The sequence below is a fragment of the Macaca mulatta genome, chromosome 20 (genome assembly GCF_049350105.2).
Source record: "Macaca mulatta isolate MMU2019108-1 chromosome 20, T2T-MMU8v2.0, whole genome shotgun sequence".
NCBI lineage: Eukaryota > Metazoa > Chordata > Mammalia > Primates > Cercopithecidae > Macaca > Macaca mulatta.
In genome coordinates, this window is record NC_133425.1 from 11260635 (window position 1) to 11279555 (window position 18921).

The 18921-nt window shown below is 43.0% G+C and overlaps 1 protein-coding gene across 5 annotated transcripts in view; it reads right to left on the reverse strand.

The window, feature by feature from the left end:
* The window catches only part of GRIN2A (glutamate ionotropic receptor NMDA type subunit 2A), a 431556-nt gene that overhangs the window by 304772 nt on the left and 107863 nt on the right, over positions 1–18921 (reverse strand). The gene's annotated exons all lie outside the window — the stretch shown is intronic.

The window sequence follows — 18921 nt, forward strand, 5'->3', positions numbered from 1 at the left end:
ATGTGCCAACAACCACTTTTGCAGGCTGGTGAAGCCTTCAAATTCCTTCTCAGAACAGAGCTGTCAAATAAGTAAAATAAAATACACAGCTGGGCATGGTGACTCACGCCTATAATCCCAACACTTTGAGAGGCCAAGGAGGACGGATCACTTGAGGTCAGGAGTTTGAGACAAGTCTGACCAATATGTTGAAACCCTGTCTCTGCTAAAAATACAAAAATTAGCTGGGTGTGGTGGTGCAGGCCTATAATTCTAGTTATTTAGGAGGCTGAGGCATGAGAACTGCTTGAACCTGGGAGGCAGAGGTTGCAGTGAGCCATGATCAAGCCACTGCACTCCAGTCTGGGTGACAAGAGCTAGACTCTGTCTCAAAAATAAATAAATAAATAAATAAATAAATAAATAAATAAATAAATAAATAAAAATAAAAAACTCTAGATTACAAAGAAATAAAATTATATCAAAATATAATCATAATGATGCTTTAAAACAAAATTATGATACATATATGTTGGTATTAACATGCTAAATCACAAGAGCTGTGCTGTGTATACTAACCACAATGATTTCAAAATAATTTGGTAAAAGTAAATAATTCTGAAATATCTGCAACAATGATAATGTGGTAAGAAATATGTAATTTATCTTGGTGAAAAAATCAGAGCTGTTATTACTGTGATTTCTTGCTACAATTCAATATAAAAAGAAATGAAAATTTCTGTTAGAGGTAAGTGAAAATAAGCAATTTTTCCCCATCCAAGTTTACAGACCACTGAATTCCATCCATAGACTCCTTAGGGGCCCGTTTATGTGGTTTATATGTTTAGGTATTTATGTATTTGTCCATTCATTTACTCGCTCATTCATCCCCTAAATCCTGAATGTTTGTGACATTCCTGACAATATGGTTAGTGCTAGCAACATACAAGGCCAAAAAGGCAGATGTGGTGTCTTCCCTAATGAGCTTATATTCTAGTGGGCAGAGACAGTCAATAAGCAGATAAACAAGATAGTTACAGGTTGTGATAACAACAGATTGTGAAAAAGAATCAACAGAGTGATATGGGGAAAGGGGAGGTTCACCTGGTGTTGGTACCCATGAGGAACACACTATGCAGGAGGATAGGGAATCATAATACATGGAAGGGGGATTCAGACAAATGCCCTGTAACAGGAGAGGAACTTGGGCATCAGAAGAACAGGAAGACGGTCTACGTGGCTAGAGTGAACACAGCAATAGGAGACAGAGGAAATGAAGACAAAGATGGAGCAGCTGCAGATGTGCTGAACCCCATAGACCATGGGAATAGGTTTCGGTTGCACGTTAAGTGCAGTGGGTAGCCATGGAAGCAGTGTATGCAGGGGAATAACAGATTTACATTATATTGTTTTAAAAGATTTCTTTGGACACCGAATGAGAATGGATCGTAAAGAAAAAGATTAATGGACAGAAGAGACCGGTTTAGAGGCCATTGCATTCATGCAAGTAAGAGTGGTGACTTGATCCAGGGTTGGGGCTACTGAGGCATCTACGGGTACAGAATTCAAGGAAGCACTCATTCTTAGGGCCATGCAAGTGCAGGATTCAGCTACCCCTGGCTTGGACTAGTGGTAGAAATGGGTAGGTTGATGATGTATTTTGGAGGTAAAATCAAATTTGTTCTCAAAATTTCTGAAGTTCAGAAGTGAATAACTTTAGAAAGGAGGCCATGCCACAGACAATAGAGGGTCTTAAACAACAAAGGAAGGACTTTTGACTTTCTCCTGTAGCTAATGAAGGACTGTGGAATTAAAGAAACAAAATCACACCATCCTGACAAAAAAAAAAAAAAAAAAAAAAAGACCTAAAGATTTTTAGAGGGTAGTGAGAGGTAAGAGGTCAGTGAAGAGAATGTTTGGGTACTATGTGTTTATACAACTTTAGATTCATGAATGAGTTAAGATCCAGTCAGGAAACAGAAACCACTCCAGGTGTTTCCAACAGAGATAATACAGAAAATCGATTACATAGGAGCCACTGGGACACGGAGAGAAAAGGAAAACAGGAAGCCATTAATATCCTAGGGATGGAGGAAAAAGGAGATGTAGGAGACATTACCAGAGCTCAGAAGCTGGGTTGCCTGGCAGTAGCAAATCCCACAGCAGGGACCACCTGATAGGAACTGGGACCCTGGAGGCTGTCCATCAAGAGCCAGATGGAGACATTCGCAAGGAAGAGGAAGTGAGGGAGAAATCCCCTGCAGCCTGGATAAAATATGTCCTTGCATATGGAACAGAGAAGGGAAAGGGCAGAGAATGGATTGAGAACAATCAGGCTAGCAGAGCAGACCCAGGAACAAAGTCCTCACAGCCCAATCCTCTAGACAAGAAAGAGAAGGAAAATCAATAGGTACTAGGCACGAACCATATGCCAGGGTCTGTGCTTGATGTTTTCTGACGTTGCCTCAGTTCTGTCCCACATATTATCTGTTTAGCCCCACTGTGACCTATCTTATAGATAAGAAAATTAAGGCTCAGCAAGATTAAGAAACCTACTTAGGGTTCCTCCGCTAGTCAGTGGCTAAGCTGGCACCTAAACCTATGTCTGGAGGAACGCAAAATTTATAGTCTTTCCTCTGACATCCATTGTTCTTCAAAAAAGATTATCTGCTGTTCATTAAATGCTAACTGCATGCTAAAAACTGTTCCTAGTGCTTGATCTTCAATATATCATTTGTTCCTGCAAGAAATTCATGATTATTTTTAGCACCATCTTCATTATCATCTTTGCTACTGTTATTATTTTCAATTTACAGATGAAGAAATTGAGCCTCAGAAAGGTTCAATATCTTGCCCCAAGTCACACAGCTAGTAAATGGCAGATTCAAAGCCAGGGATATATAATGAAAGCTGTGTTTCCTCTTTACAAGTACAAGCTATATGTCCTTCCATTCATAACACATCCACAAAAGTGCAAGCCAAAAACCATTCCCAAATCTAACTTCCTACCATATCGATCAAAGTATTCATTCTGGACACCACAGCAGAAACTGCTGGTTTCCCAACCAATGTCTGTTCTCCTTTTCCTTTTCAGAACTCCAGTTTAATTCTGAGACAATGTTTCTAGGTAAAATATTCTATTCCCCTGCCTTCTTCCCTATCAGAGATGACCAACAATACACTGAAATGATGCGGTAGGATTTCTGAGCTCCTGAAGAAGGGGCATACAGCTGGAGTGTACTCTTTTTGCTCTTTTCCTCCTTATTCTTATTTCCTGCTTTGAGTGTGAATGTGACGGCTGGAGCTCCAGCAGCCATCTTGGATCATGAAGCAACTGTGAAGACGCAAACCATGTGCTTAGGAGTACAAAAGAAATACAGAAAGAGGCTAAATCTATGAGGACACCATGAAGCCACCTTGGCAACCCTCAACCACCTACCTCCAGGCTGCTTTAATCTGAGAAAGAAATAAACTTCTGTTTTATTTTAGCATTTCCAGGCCTGTTTATCGGCAATCACAATTCCTAACCAATGTATGCACCTGCCCTAATACTAAAATCCAAATGAATAGAGATTCCTTTACATACTCATTTCCACTCATTCACTCTGATTTAAATACAGTCAACTGTGTGTCTTTCTTTGATTGATGGGGTGCCATCAAAAGCAAAATTTTCTCCCTTGTTGCTTCTGAAAAAGACTCCCAAACCCAGTGAAGTCAGTCTGGGGCAGAGAGAAGTGGTGTGATATTAAATATGTCATTATAAACTCTAAGTGACTCTTTTCCGAACTCTTAGAAGGTTAGTAGTGGCAAAGACAACAAAAAAGTCACAGTGATGAATAGAACATGTTGGAAAGTGGCTGAGAAAGTAGGAATTAATGAATGCCAGCTCCAGTAAATGTCACATGTCAATCAAAAGTGAAGAAAGGGAGTTCCCTCCAAAAGTGGCAGAGGGGACACCTTCATAAACAGAACATAAAGGCCAATCTAACTCAGCAGCAAAATGGGACGTATTCAGCCATAGCCTGTCACTTTGTACAATGGCAACAGGCCATTCCGTCAGCTTCTCTGCTGAAATCAGAGAAGTACTAAAAGGGATTTTTGAAACCATTTGCTCAGTGCCTCCATTACATGGGGGAGGCAACAGAGGATCAGACAGGGTAATGGCTGGACCAAAGTCACATAAAAAATGAATGGCTGAACTGGGAAGAAATGGAAACCCAGGTCTTGTACTTGCTGGCTTCTCCATTGATGTACATACCTTCTTTATGGATTGTGAGTATCCACTTGTACCTAAGGCAGGAGTTGATAAACTTTTTCTGTAAAAGGTCAAATAGGAAACACTTCAGATTACAACTATTCACCTCTGCTGCCGTAGTAAAAAGCAGCCCTAGACAGTAGAAAACAAAAAAAGTATGGCTGCAGTCCAATAAAAATTTATGTACAAAAGTAGCCAGCTGGATTTGAACTGTAGGCTGCAGATGGCCATGCTCTGACCTATGTCACTGAGTCCATCTTGTCACCAGACCATCAGCATCCAGACCTTTCTAGAAATGCAAATTGTCAGTCTCTTTGCCTCCAGATCTAATGAAACAGAAACTCCAGAAATAACATTCAGAAATCTATTTTCACAAGCTTTCCAGGTGACTCTGACACACATTAAAGTTGGAAAAACATTGGGTTAACACGCCGGGTGTGGTGGCTCACACCTGTAATCCCAACATTTTGGGATGCCAAGGCAGGTGGATCACCTGAAGTAAGGAGTTTGAGATCAGCCTGGCCAACATGGCAAAACTGCATGTCTACTAAAAACACAAAAATTAGCTGGGTGTGGTGGCGCATGTCTGTAATCCCAGCTACTTGGGAGGCCGTGGCAGAAGAATTGCTTGAACCTGGGAGGCAGAGGTTGCAGTGAGCCAAGATCATGCCACTGCACTCCAGTCTGGGTGACAGAGCAAGACTCTATTTCAAAAAAAAAAAAAAGAAGAAGAAGAAGAAGAAAAGAAACATTGGGTTAGCAAAAAGACACATGCACTCATATGTTCACTGCAGCACTATTCACAATAACAAAGACATGGAATCAACCTAGGTGCCCATCAGTGGTGGATTGGATAAAGAAAATGTGGCACATATACACCATGGAATACTACACAGCCATTAAAAAAAACGAAATCATGTTATTTGCAACAACATGGATGGAGCCGGAGGCCATTATCCTAAGCAAATTAACACAGGAACAGAAAATCGAATACTGCATGTTTGCACTTATAAGTGGGAACTAAACACTGGGTACACATGGATATAAAAATGGGAACAAATAGACACTGGGGATGATGAGAAGTGTGGGGAGAGCAAGGCTGAAAAACTACCTGTTGGGTACTATGCTCACTACTTGGATGATGGGACCATTCATATCCACAATATCACAGAATACACCCATGGAACAACCCAGCACATGTATCCACTGAATCTAAAATAAAAGTTGAAATTATAGTTTTAAAATGGGCTAGAATCAGAGTAAATCACTGTGTGTGAGACCTTCCTAGCCATTTCTAGTACATAACCTGGTATTTGGCTTCCTGTAGATGCTTATGACAGCAACCACGAGCCTCCCACCCAAAAATCTATTCTCTCCTTCTTTTACATGAGAAGGAAATAAAATTCTGTCTTATTTAAGCCATTGATAATCTGGATTTTCTGTCATAAACCACCAAACTGAATCCAACTGATTTAGTATCCAGTGAATATCTGTTGAATGAATAAATCATTCTCAAGCAAATCAGAGGATCTAAATCACGTTACAGGTAGATTTGATTAGTACAGAACTGCTGCTTCAATACACTTTTATCGGTAGATAAAATCCTCCTAAACACAGTGTTCATAGGACTCAAAATAATAAAAAAGAACACTAGGTGGTGAAAACATTGGAAACTTGTAGATGTACAGTAGCCTTCCTTTCTTGCACTGCCAAAAGCCAGGCTGATAATGGAGCAAATACCCTCTTCCCAGGCTCCCCTGAGGAGGCTGCCACTTTATCCATGACCCCACAGTCACCTTCTCCTGGAAGCCTTTCCTAATTAGAGCCCTCCTAGAATTCTGGGATTGTGTGACTCAGCAGTATGGTGAGAACAACAGGATTGTTCTGTTCTGCTTTACTCGAATCACACTGATGTGTCATTTTTCAATGATCCTTAAGTTACTCTCAAGCAGAGAGCTTTCCTTACCCATGGTAGGTTCTCAATCGATGTCTATAGAATTGAACTGACTATGTTGGTGAGTGTTTTGTTTCCTCTGCGAGAACAGATATTCCTTCAGAAGCAGACACTGACTCTTTTGTTTTTCAAACAACCCCCAAAACTAGCCACAGCACCATGCAAGGGGGGTGTATCAACAGGTACTTGAATGCTGGTGAATGCGTCCCAGGCACTTCCCCTCATTCGCCCATTTTGATGTGTCAGAACAGCATTGTCACTGGTCTAACCTCATCTTCACTCCCTGGGGACTGAGATCTGGCCTGATTCCCAAAGCCCTGCACCAGAGATCCTCAAACATTTTCAACTAGGACTTTATCAATGGGAAAAAGATGGACAGCTTCACTCCATGTTAACTCAGCGACTCCATCAAACCTATGCTTGTTTCTACTGTTCTTGCCTCTACACTGATGTTTCTCAAGGTTTTATGACCCAGTACTCCTTGATAAACATTTTCAACCTCACATTTTCCTCTAATGCTGTTTGAAATTGCAAGAGAAATTAATATGGTGACTAAAACATATCATGAGATGTCATAGTTCAATAGACCCTGCTACTGACACCCCCCAGGTGCAAATCTTTGCTTCACATGCTATACTGACTCTTACTTGCACAGCCTGTTTTGACTTTTCCATGTGCTTCAGCAAAATGCAAATTACTGTTTCATCCCATGAATTAGACTATGGGGAAATCTCCATTGTTTCAGGGCAAGATTGATATTCAGCTGGTTGTTTATGGCTGACAAGCATTCATATGGTCAGTGCATTCATCCAAACTGACCAGTCCCCATGCCTCGTCAATTGTTAAACTTTTTCAATATCACCTACCTAAGAAAATCAGAAGACACTGTAAAGTGGAGAATCCACATGCGTATAAATGAAAGAGAAGAGTCAGAACCATGGAAAAAATCACAGGGAAATTTGGCAAAGTCTGGTGATAACATAGACTCTCCACACAGCATTCTGCACAAATAGAAAATGAATCTCTGATATAACTGGGCATTCATACATGCCAGTAAGTTCTGTGCTTTATTTTAAGGTACCTCGCCTGCCTCGCATTAGTTGGGAGAATTATTAACCATCATTAAATGATTAACCGTCATCATTAAAATGGTAGCCTGCTGCCACCCAGCCAAGAGCATGCTGTGGGAAGTTACTCACATGAGAAAAAACTTGTTAGCAAAAGAATGTACCTGCAACCCAGAGCATCTACTCTTACGCCTTTCTATTTCAGCTTCCTTGTTACAACCACAATTTTCTTTCTCTATCTAGGACAATACATATGCCACAGGAGTCTCTCAACTTCAGGTTAATCACTGCCCATCTCTCTAAGGTCACATCTTCAGAATCCATCCTTTCATAAATTTCATTTAATGTATGTTTAAATTTCTGTCATTTGCTCACTATGTGACTTCAGGCAAGTTATTGTACCTCAATTTTCTTACCTGTAAAATGGGGCTATTCATAGCTCCTACCTCATAGGGTTTTTAAAAGAATTCAGTGACAGCATGGATGAAGTGCATCTAGCACAGTTCTTGACTTGTAGCACGTGCCTAATAGTGTTAATTATGGAAGATCTCATTGGCTGCCAAGTGAATGCTAAGCTGGAAGAGGATTGGATACATTATTTACTCCAACCCCATTCTCAAGCCAAGACTATAACTCTCTCAGTTTCATGGGAGGTTGACCCTCTGTCATGACACTGGACAAACACTGGGAGGGGAGGCTTAACACGCTTCCGTCATTCCTCCCACGGTCTCAGGGTGATAGATACTGGGTGGAAACATGGGTCTCTTATGATTAGAGAGCTGAAAGTCACCTACCCATCACTTAAAGAGTGTTCCTTGAGAGAGGGCTTTCGGAAATGGATTTAGACATCATGAATCCAACAACCAAGAGATCATTTATCTGTCCTCCTGACACTGCCATAGTCCATCTCACCCTTAACCCATTTTAGGAGCTGAGTGGAAACATTCTTCAGACTTTAGAAAGCAGATGATGCTCTTCACCATGGCAGAATTTCATATCCCCTGGTGTTGGAGTGGGAGCCTTTGAAGTTTGGGATGCGTCTTCCTCTCTGTGCCTCTCAGGGGCCTTTACTTCTGCTACACTGCACATCTGGGGAGGGTTGCCTGAACACTAGCTCACGAAGTGGCCTCTGGGCTCCTTCCTGGAGTCTAATCCTGTCTGTCTCATCATGTCCTTCTTCCGGAAACATCACCAACTTATTTATCTCTGTCATAAAAGGAGAGGAGGAAGGAGCGGCAGAGAGTTTCAAGGTTAGCCAATGTTTGCAGAGTAAAAATGGTATCTGAAGACAGATGTATGCTGCAAAATAGCAGTTCCATACAAATCCAAGAGGGCATCAAAGTCAACAGGGACAAAACTGTGGGCTATTTCGTGTTCCTCATTGAGTAAGACCTCACTCACAATCACTTATTCTGATTATACAAATGATGACCTACAAAAAGACCCATGTTTCCACCCAGGATCTATCACTCTAAGACCTTAGGATGAGTGGCTGAAGCATCTTAAGCCTCCCCTCCCAATGTTTGCTCAATGTCATGGCAGAGGGTCAATCTCCCATGATATTGAGAAGGTTAAACGAGATACCGTGTGTACAGAGGCCAGCATGGTGCCCAGCTCAGCAGTAGGCACTTGGGAACTGTCAGCTTTAATACTGATATGTAAGACCAGTTCATCATAGCAGCATTATTCACAATAGCCAAAGGTGGGAACAACCCAAATGTCCATTGACAGAAGAATAGGTAAACAAAATGTAAATACATACAATGGAATGTTAGCCAGAGTTCAAAAAGGGAGGACATTCTGACGCATGCTACACCAGCACACTCCCTAGCTCACCATACTTTAAGTGGATGAATAAATGAATGAGCAATAAAAGAGTGCCCTATCTCTAACTGGATCCCCTAGCTATGAACTCTCTCACATTTTTTCCCTAGCAAATTCCCTCTTTTGTGCTGTTTCTTTCTCCTCTTTTCTGTTCTATTCTCTTCCTTCATCACCTATGCTTAGAAAGACACTTGCATCTGGGGCTTTTTCTGAAGCTGTTTCTTCCCTCATTTTTTTCTGTCCACAAAACAGCAAAAAATAACTTTTTGTTTAAATCCACATAAAATACCCATGAAAAAGTCACACTCCATCTCTGAATGAGGAGGCTAGGTTTTTCCAATGGTGGAGCCACAAGTCTGTTTTGACAAGTTATCTCCCGGTAAACATACTGGTTTATCTCATGCTAAACAATTAGATGTGCTATTTAGGCAAAAGAAAAAATATATTGCACATTTTCTAGACAGCCTGCTAGCATCCATGCCAATGACACGAACATCAGGACATGGGGCTGATATTAAAGAAACCAGAAACACAAATGTGTATTGCAACACTCAGAACATTGCCATCCATGTGTTGCATGCCCAGAGGGACACCCAGGGAGGACTGCGTGAAGACAGGGTGAGAAAGAGTTCAGGAGAAAAACAGCAACTGAGAGGAGTGGGGTGGGCAGGGATTGGAGTAGAAGCAGATGGGAGGCTGAGATTACCCACAGGCTAAGCCAGTGGTTCTATACTGGGGACACATTCCCACCCCCACCCCAAGGGACACTGGCAATGTCTGGAGACATGAAGGTTGTCATAAATTGGGCAGGGGGTGCTACTAGCATGGCATGGGTAGAGGCTACATGTCCTGCAATGCATGTTATAGCCACTCCCTCCACCCCACAGCAAAGAATGATGTGGTCCCAAATGTCATGATGCTGAGGCTAAAAAACTCCGGGCTAAGATGAAGCAGAGTGCAAATCAGCTCTGCTACTCTGTGGCTGTGGAACTTGGGGAGGTTAATTAAACTCTCTAGGCTGCAAGATGAATCTGAAAGCCATCTGTGGGATAGATGAGATGAGATGGCAGATGTGCAATGCACATAGCAGGTGTTTCCATGAATGCTAACCCCTTGTATGCGCTCCTTGTGGTCCTCTGCTTTCCCAAAGCTTATTTATTCACTAATTGACTCAGTTCTTTAACCAACACCTATTGAGTGTCTACTCTGGGCCTGGAGCTGGGTGCTGGATATTCAACAACAGATAAGAAAGGCAGGGACGCTGTACTAGTCTGTTCTTGCATTGCTATAAAGAAATACCTGAGACTGGGTAATTTATAAAGAAAAGAGGTTTAATTGGCTCACAGTTCTGCAGGCTTTACAGGAAACGTGGTACTGTCATCTGCTTGACTCCTGGGGAGGCCTCAGGAAGCTTACAATCATGGTGGAAGGTGAAGGGGGAGCAGGCATGTCACATGACCAGAGCAGGAGAGAGAGTAAGTGGCGGGGGGAAGTATTACGCACTTTTAAGTGACCAGATCTCAAAAGAACTCAGGGCAAGAATTCACTCATTACTAAGAGTGTGACCCAAGCCATTCACAAGGGATCCACCTCCATGATCCAAACACTTCCCACCAGGCCCCACCTCCAACACCAGGTATTACAATTCAACATGAGATTTGGGCAAGACATCCAAACCTTATCACTCCCCCCATGGATCATTTAATCTATTAGGAGAGGTAGATAACAGATAATGTACAAACCAAACTAAGGTTAGCATCATGAGAGTAAAGGACAGAGGTCAGAGACTAACATCTAATCCAGGGTGATCAGGGAAACTGTCTCTGGGGAAGGGACATTGAAGCAGAGACCTGAAGGATGGCAGAGTTTTGGGGATTGGTGCTGGTTCCAGACAGACAGAACCAAATATACAAAGACTCCAAGAAGAAAAGAAAACAGGGTATGTTCAAAACTGACAGAGAGCACAGGTGACAACTGGCAGAGCACAGATGCGTGGTGGGGAGCAGGTGGCAAGGGGAGAGGGATAAGACAGGTGGGTAAGGATCCCGCAGTTCATGAGAAGGCACCTGGGTTCTAGCCAAGATATCATGAGAAGCCCTTAAAGGCTATTCAGAAGAGAAGTGACCTGATCCAATTTACCCTGGCTGCAAAGGAAAGGATGAAGTGGGGGAGGAGTAGAGGTAGAAGCAGGGAGACCAGTGGAGGCTGCTTCATCTACAGATCCAGATGGTGATGATGGTGGTAGCACTGGAGATGAGGAAGAATTTGAGATACAGATTTGAAGGAGAATAATCATATACTGCACTAGACTCTTGTGGGGATGAGAGAAAGAATGTTCCACCATTCACTGGGTATTCAGGCTGGGCAGCCAAGGTTAAAAGGCTAAGTGTCATCCAGGGAAGAGACCATCACATGATTGGAGGTTGCTGAGAACAGACAACATACGCACTAGGCTCAAGTGGTAGAGCAAGAAGAGACGGACTGCACAAGATGCAGTCCCTTGCAACGCGTCGGTCCTCCACAGCCAGTGGATCTGCTCTGCAGTCAACCCAGGCAGTGCAGCTACATGCACCCACCTTGTGCTGCAGTAGAAGGACCCAGATCCCTTTCCACCAGGGACAGATATAGCAGTGGATTTGGCCAGGGGCCATTAGATGCACACATTTAAGCAGAACAAAGTACATCAAGCCCAGAACAGGGAAAGATATTTCCAGGCAAAGAGATATGCCCAGCCCAGGCTGGGAGGGCTCTTCATCTCTTGTCAAGGAAATGTTTCAGGCCCAAGGCCAGTCACACAGCCATACAGGGTAAAACAAGCTGTGCATGACCGCCTTCCCCAATGCAGTGAAGGACAGATCCCACGTCTTGGGCTTAGGCAGTTAGGTGGATGGTGAGTGCAATTACTAAAGAGAGAAAGACCTGGGAAGGGACAGTTAAGGGTGGGGAGCAAGAGGAAGACGATCAAGAAATGCTCAGTACCTGTGGGTTCCCTCTTGCCTATCAACCCCTCCCTCCAACTTCTCTTTCTCTAAGCTCAATGACAACGTTCCCCCCTCTAGCAGCTCTAGAATTTATTCATCCCTGGGACTTCAGTGGCAACATCTTGCTCTTCTCTACCTGAGTGGTAGCCAGGAAGTCTGAGTCTTCATCCTCAACTCGGGGAAGTCCTGGAGCCCTTCCCTGGACATGGGTCCCCGAGATGTCAGCAATGCTTTCTAGGTGCCCCAGCTGTTCCTGCACCACCTCGAAGCACTGCATTTAGGCCTCCTGACTTTGTTTACCAAGCATACCTCTAGCCTCGGTACTCACAGTGGGGTCCGTGGGCCAGCAGCATCAACATCTCCCAGGAGCTTCTTAGAAGTACAGAGTCTCAGGCTCCAGCCCAGACTTGCTGAACCGTAATCTGCATTTTAACCAGATCCCAGGTGAGTTGTGCATGCGTGTTAAAGTTTGAGAATCACTGGTCCACAGTTCAGAAGCCAGTCATCTACAACATTGCCATGTCAGTTATTTGTAATTGTGGTAAAAAAAAAAAAAAAAATGCTAACAGCGTGGCCTGGGATGATTCGTTATTAAACTTCAAGGGCTGCTTGAAGCCCGAAATTCTAGTGACACTAATATATTTATATATTTTCCCTTTGTGTTCTCTGACCACTCCTCTCATCATCAGATTTTCCAGATGGTAAATTTTTAGCAGGCCGCCTTCTCCCTCTACTCCTGTGTAGACCTCTGGGCTGCCTCTTTTAGGTTTTGTGAAATGGCTATGAATTGTTCAGCAGCTGGATTAGCCAGTTCTGCAGACTGCCTCACACACAGACCATCTGGAATGGTTAGCTTATATGGGAGACATGTTCCAAGTGCCCTCTTTCCTTTGCCCGCTTTTCTCATGGGTACTTTGCCCTCTAAGGAGTCTACTTTCCTCTTTTCCTCTCCTCCTGTCCCTACTTCTCTTTGTTGAGAGAGCAGTCAGATTAACACAACAACTCTTGGAGCGCCTTGGTCACTTCAGAGCATGGAAAGGTCATGCCCTCATCAGAGTAATGACTACCATTTCTCCAAAACTCTCCTCATGCCAGCCGATAGGCAGTATTGATCAGAAGGGGAAATCCAGTGTGTTAAAATTGATAAACCAGCTTAAGTAATACCTACATAAAAGAACCATGCCTAGCACATGGTTGAATGTTGAATACTGTTGCATGGAAACTTGGGATTTCTAGTTAGAGGGTTTATAAAGGTAGAATCATGCAGACACATATACCTGGAAATATTCTGAACATTCTATTAGCAGAAATGCAATGTAGGAAGCATATTGGTTCAAGAAGAATGTGTCATTGTCATTCATCTGAATTACTGACAGATTCAGTTGAAGTAAGGGGAAAACCGCAAAGAGTCTGTACTCTTAAAAGTGCAGTAATAGAGTCAAGGAGTCTTACAGGATGAGGCACGAGCCTTGTTAAGAAATTGGGCATGTATCTCTTCTGGTTGTCCGGATTATGTACGTCCCTTCCTCACCCTAATAACACTGTATTGAGAAAAACTTCAAGTGCATTATGCCCCCAGGATGAAGCTATACCTTGTTAACATAAGCTGTGCCTAGAGAAAGGAATTGGAGTGGAGTTTGGGAAGGCATTGTATAGGGGACAAATGATGCATCTCACCAGACAGGGCTTAGGTGGTAAATGAAAGGGATGTACTGAGCTTGTACTCTTGAGAACATCTTGGGCACATTACCTGGCTGCTGCTTCTATCACCAGCGTGGTCCCAAGCACCAGACCTGCCTGCCACTATCACTTCTTGAAAGGCAACCCAAGAGGAGAAGTGGAGGGTAGCTGACACCAGGCAGGGGTTAAACTGTTTATATGCATCACCTTGTTTAATTTTTAAGACAACCCTATAGATACAGTACTATTGTTTATCTCCATTTCACAGAGGAGGAAATGGAGGCATAGAAAGAGCCACTAGGTTGCTCACCTAAGTGACAGAGCTAAAATTCAAACCAGGGAGCCTGATTCCAAAGCCCACACTCTCGGCCATTACTTAGAAGAAAGATTCTTTACCAGAATGACCTTGGTGCCACAGGTTCGTGATCAGAAAGTGATGATACCTCTATCTGGGGACTTGGGAACATCCATGGCTCCTTCAATGAGCGCAAGACAATCTTGCACCATCATGAGAGTGAGCAAAGATGTCTCAAGTGGTGCCCTTTGTGGTTAAGCATCATGAGGCTGTTGCATTCCCTGCTGGTAGGGAACTTGGAGGTACGTGCACATTCCATCCCTTGCAATTCTGTACCTTCCACTTGCAGCACGAGAATAATGAACAAGCTGAAGTGTGTTTAAAAGAGTGAAGTGTCAACTTCCAAATCCAGCTGACCTGTGTGGGTTAAATGACTTAGCAAAGAGAAACAAGTACCTACAATTTTATGGCTCCAATGCCTCTCAGCTTCGGCTGCAACCTTGGAAGCGCCCAGGGAGCTTTTAAAACTACTGAAGCTGGGGTCCCATGCCCTGAATTTGTTTTGATTGGTCTGCACTGTGCCCTAGGATGGAGGGAAGCTGTAAAGTTCCCCTAGGTGATTATAGCATGCAGTCCAGTTTGAGGACCACTGAACTTAGCCTCTCGTGGGATCTCAGAATAAGTTTGGGTGGGTAGGCTTCTAGAATAAGGCAGTGCCTCTCAAGATGTGGTCTGTGGACCCCCGGACATCAGAATCACCTGGGAATCTGCTTAAACATGCACATGTTAGGCTCTATCCCTAAATTCAGATTCAGTATTTCTGAGGAATATCCCAAGAATCCACATATTTAACAAGTTATCTGGATGATTCTAGGCTCACTGAAGTTTGGGACCCTAGAGAACAGAGAGTAGTCAAAGTCTGTGACTGGTTTTCATCATGGTGGAGAAACAGAAGGAAAAATGAGCTCAGAGGCAGAGGCAGGCTGAGGAAACTCAGTGACAAGACCCCATTTTTTTTTTTTTTTTGAGACAGTCTCTCTTCATTGCCCAGGCCCAGGCTCGAGGGCAGTGGTGCAAGCTCAGCTTACTGCAACCTCCTCCTCCCCAGTTCAAGAGATTCCCCTCGCTCAGCCTCCCGAGTAGCTGGGATTACAGGCACCCACTGCCACGCCTGGCTAGTTTTTGTATTTTTAGGAGAGATGAGGTTTCACCATGTTGGCCAGGCTGGTCTCGAACTCCTGACCTCAAGTGATTCACCCGCCTCGGCCTACCAAAGTGCTGGGATTACAGACATGAGCCACCATGCCCAGCCAAGATCCCATAATTTGTGCACATTCCTGGAACCTAGGGAAAGATGGAAAGCGCTTGCAGGCAAGGTCCATGGGAGACAGAAAAAGCATGTATAGACTGCAGTCTCTAAAGACACAGGAGTGTTTTACCACATGCTGATGTCATGCAGGGTTGGTCTGGGGAAGGGATTCTGAGGCCAGGGGAGGTGGTGTTGGCCACTGAAGTCCTGGCTCAATAGAATCACTTCTTCCTTCTCAGCCTGACAAAGCAAAGCGGGCTGGTCCCATCTTCCTTACCCCCAAAACCAGTATAGCATTAAGAAATTCCTAATCTACCATGATATGTGAGGGTCAAAAAAGTGGGCCTAGAGGTGAAAAATGGATCACAGACAAAATACCAGACGTCTTTCACCCTTTGTCAAAATTAAAACCTTTTATTTATCAAAGGGCACTATTAAGAAGTGAAAACACGACCAGCCTGGCCAACATGGTGAAACCCCATCTCTACTAAAAATACAAAAAAAAATTAGCCAGGAGGCAGTCGTGCGTGCCTGTAATCCCAGCTACTCGGGAGGCTGAGGCAGGAGAATTGCTTGAGCCTGAGAGGCAGAGGTTGCAACGAGCCCAGAGGGTGCCACTGCATACCAATCTGGGCAACAGAGTGAGACCCCTGTCTCAAAAAAACAAAACGAGGTGAAAACACGACACACAGAAAATATTTGCAAATTACATATCTGATAAGAGTCTAGTATCCAGGGCACATAGAGAACACTTACGACTCAACAATAAAAAGGCAACCCAGTTTTAAAAAAAAAAACCAAAGGGTCTCAATAGACATTTCTTACAAGATGGCATACAAATAGCCAATAAGCACATGAAAATATGCTCAATACAAACAGTGATTAGAGAAATGCAAATCAAAATCACAATGAGATATCACTTCACACTAACCAGGATAGCTAAACTCAAAAGAATGGAAATAACAAATGCTGACCAGGATGTGGAGAAGTAAGAACCCTTGTACACTGATGGTGAGAATGTAAAATGGTATAGCTGCTATGGAAAACAGTATGACAGTTCTTCAAATAGCTACACATAGAACTCCTATATGATCCAGCAATTCCATTTCTAGGTATTTATATACCCAAGAGAACCGAAAACAGATGTTCAAACAACAACTTGTATATAAATGTTCGTAGCAGCATTACTGATAGCAACCAAAAACTGGAAACAATCTAAACATCCTACAATCAATGAAAGGATAAACAAGATATGATATGCCCATTCAATGGAATGTTATACACCCCTAAAAAGGAATGAAGTACCGACACCTTCTACAACATGGATAGGCATTGAAGACATTATGCTAAGTGAAGGAAACCAGACACAAAAGGCCACGTGTTATACAATTCTGTTTATATGAAATTTCCAGAATAGGCAAATTCATAGAGACAAAAAGTAGATCCATGGTTTCTAGGGCTGGGAAAAAAGGGAGACAGAGAGTGACTGCTAAAAATATTTAGTGGTTTTGGAACTGTTCTAGAATTAGGGAGTGGTGATGGTTGCACAATATAGTCAATATACTAAAAAGCATTGAACTGTGAACTTTAAAATGGTAAATTTTATGTGAATTATATCTCAAAAACATTCAAACATAAGACTAGGTATCACTTATTGACCATTTTCTCCTCGCCGGCCTAAGTGCTATATATAGATAAAACTTCTGGCTCAATCCTTCAAAGAATCCTATGAAGGAGTTTCCATTATTATCAAAGGACAGACCAGTGTAGGCGTTTAGAATGTGGTTCTGACGCCAGGCCACATGGGTTAAAATCATAGTCCTGAACTTGCTGGGACATTCCATGAGTTCTCACCTATGCAGTTTCCTCATCTATATGTTGGGGAATATAATAGTATCTAGCACCTGGCACACAGTCAGCCCCTAGTAAATTCTGATTACTTAAAGGTCTTCCTCCCTCCTTCCCTTTCATCCTGAGTTTGAGATTTTCACAGTCACACAAAATCAGATTAGGAAACTGAGCCCCAGAGAGATGCCATGACTTGTCTAAAGTCCCGTATCACAAAAAGACAAATTTGTATGATTCCACTTATATGGGATACCTAGAATAGGGAAATTCATAGAGACGGAAAGTAGAATAGTGGTTACCAGGGACTAAGCAGGGGGGCGGAATGGAGAGTGATTGCTTAGTAAGTACAGAGTCTCGATTTGGAATGATGGAAAAGTGCTGGAGATGGATACTGACGATGATCGCACAACAATGTGACTGTACTTAACGCCACTGAACTTAAAAATGGTTAGAATAGCAAATGTTAGGTTATATATATTCTACCACAATAAAAAAGAACCAGTCCATCAAAATGAGTGTCATCCAGGACAGTCACCCTACAGGGCACCTTGATGACACATATCAAAGTCTTAAGAATAAGCCCTTTGACTAACACATTCTGTACTAGGAATTTCTCATAAGAAAATAATCAGACAAGTGTTAGAGGGACATTCATCTCAGCAACATCTAAAATAATGCCTCTAGCTGCTCTAAATATCCAAAATAGAGAATTTATTAAATATAATTAATATGCCAAAAAAATTAAAAATTAAAAAATAAAATCCTATAACTAGTGTGTATAACTCTGGGCTCTGTATAACCCAGAGGGACTCCAGAAATTCCCTTAGGCACTCTACTTCTAGACAGTGAGAAAATCCAAACCACTCCCTTTTTTAATGTAAGAAAGTACACTCCAAGACCCATCTGCAAGAGTGAAAAATGTGCCCATCGTGCTACCTGTAGAAAGCATGGCAAAATGTGAATATTCCTTAGGATCGGACATAGAGCTAACCAGACCCTTCTCCCAGCCCAGCACCTGGGATGTCAGGAAGCAAAGTGGGTTGAGGATCCTACCCCTACAGGCCTTCCTCTGAGTCACTGGTGCAAAGTCTGTCCTGCTGCTTGTGTTTGTTTACCCTCTCTCCTGCATTAGGCACTGCTAAGCTTTGCAAATTAACTCACAACAGGATCCAGTGGGCCTTGACCCAAAAACCATCCACAGGAGAATGTTCACAAGCCAACACCTGCTGCATCCATCCCACAAAACCCCTAGCCACAATGCCAAGTTTGTATCCAGAGTGGCGACAGTGGGAACCTAAAAGCTAAAACACAAGTTCAGCAGGGTCAGGGTCTGCCATAAACTCTTACCAGGCAAGGCAGGGTGGAGACACATGTCTGCAGTCATCCCAAGCGCTAGGATCTGTATCATACTCCTCGTTTAAGAGATGAGTTTGGTTTAAATTTGAACTCAAACTGTATTCATGTCGTAGACAATCCAGAGCACTCTTTGGTGTGTGGCCTGAGACACACAAAGAGGAAAAGACCCAAGTTCTATCTCAAGCAGCTCCTAGTCTGGAGGAGAAAGAGCTATGAGTACTGAATGAATGCAGAAAGTATAGAAGAGTCAAGAGCACGGTGACCATCACATCTGCAGTCACCCTCACCTCTGAAAGCCAGACTCAAACATCTAAGTCTGTCCTTGCATCTCCACTAGGATATATGTGTGGTAGGCAGAGTAGTGGTCCCCAAT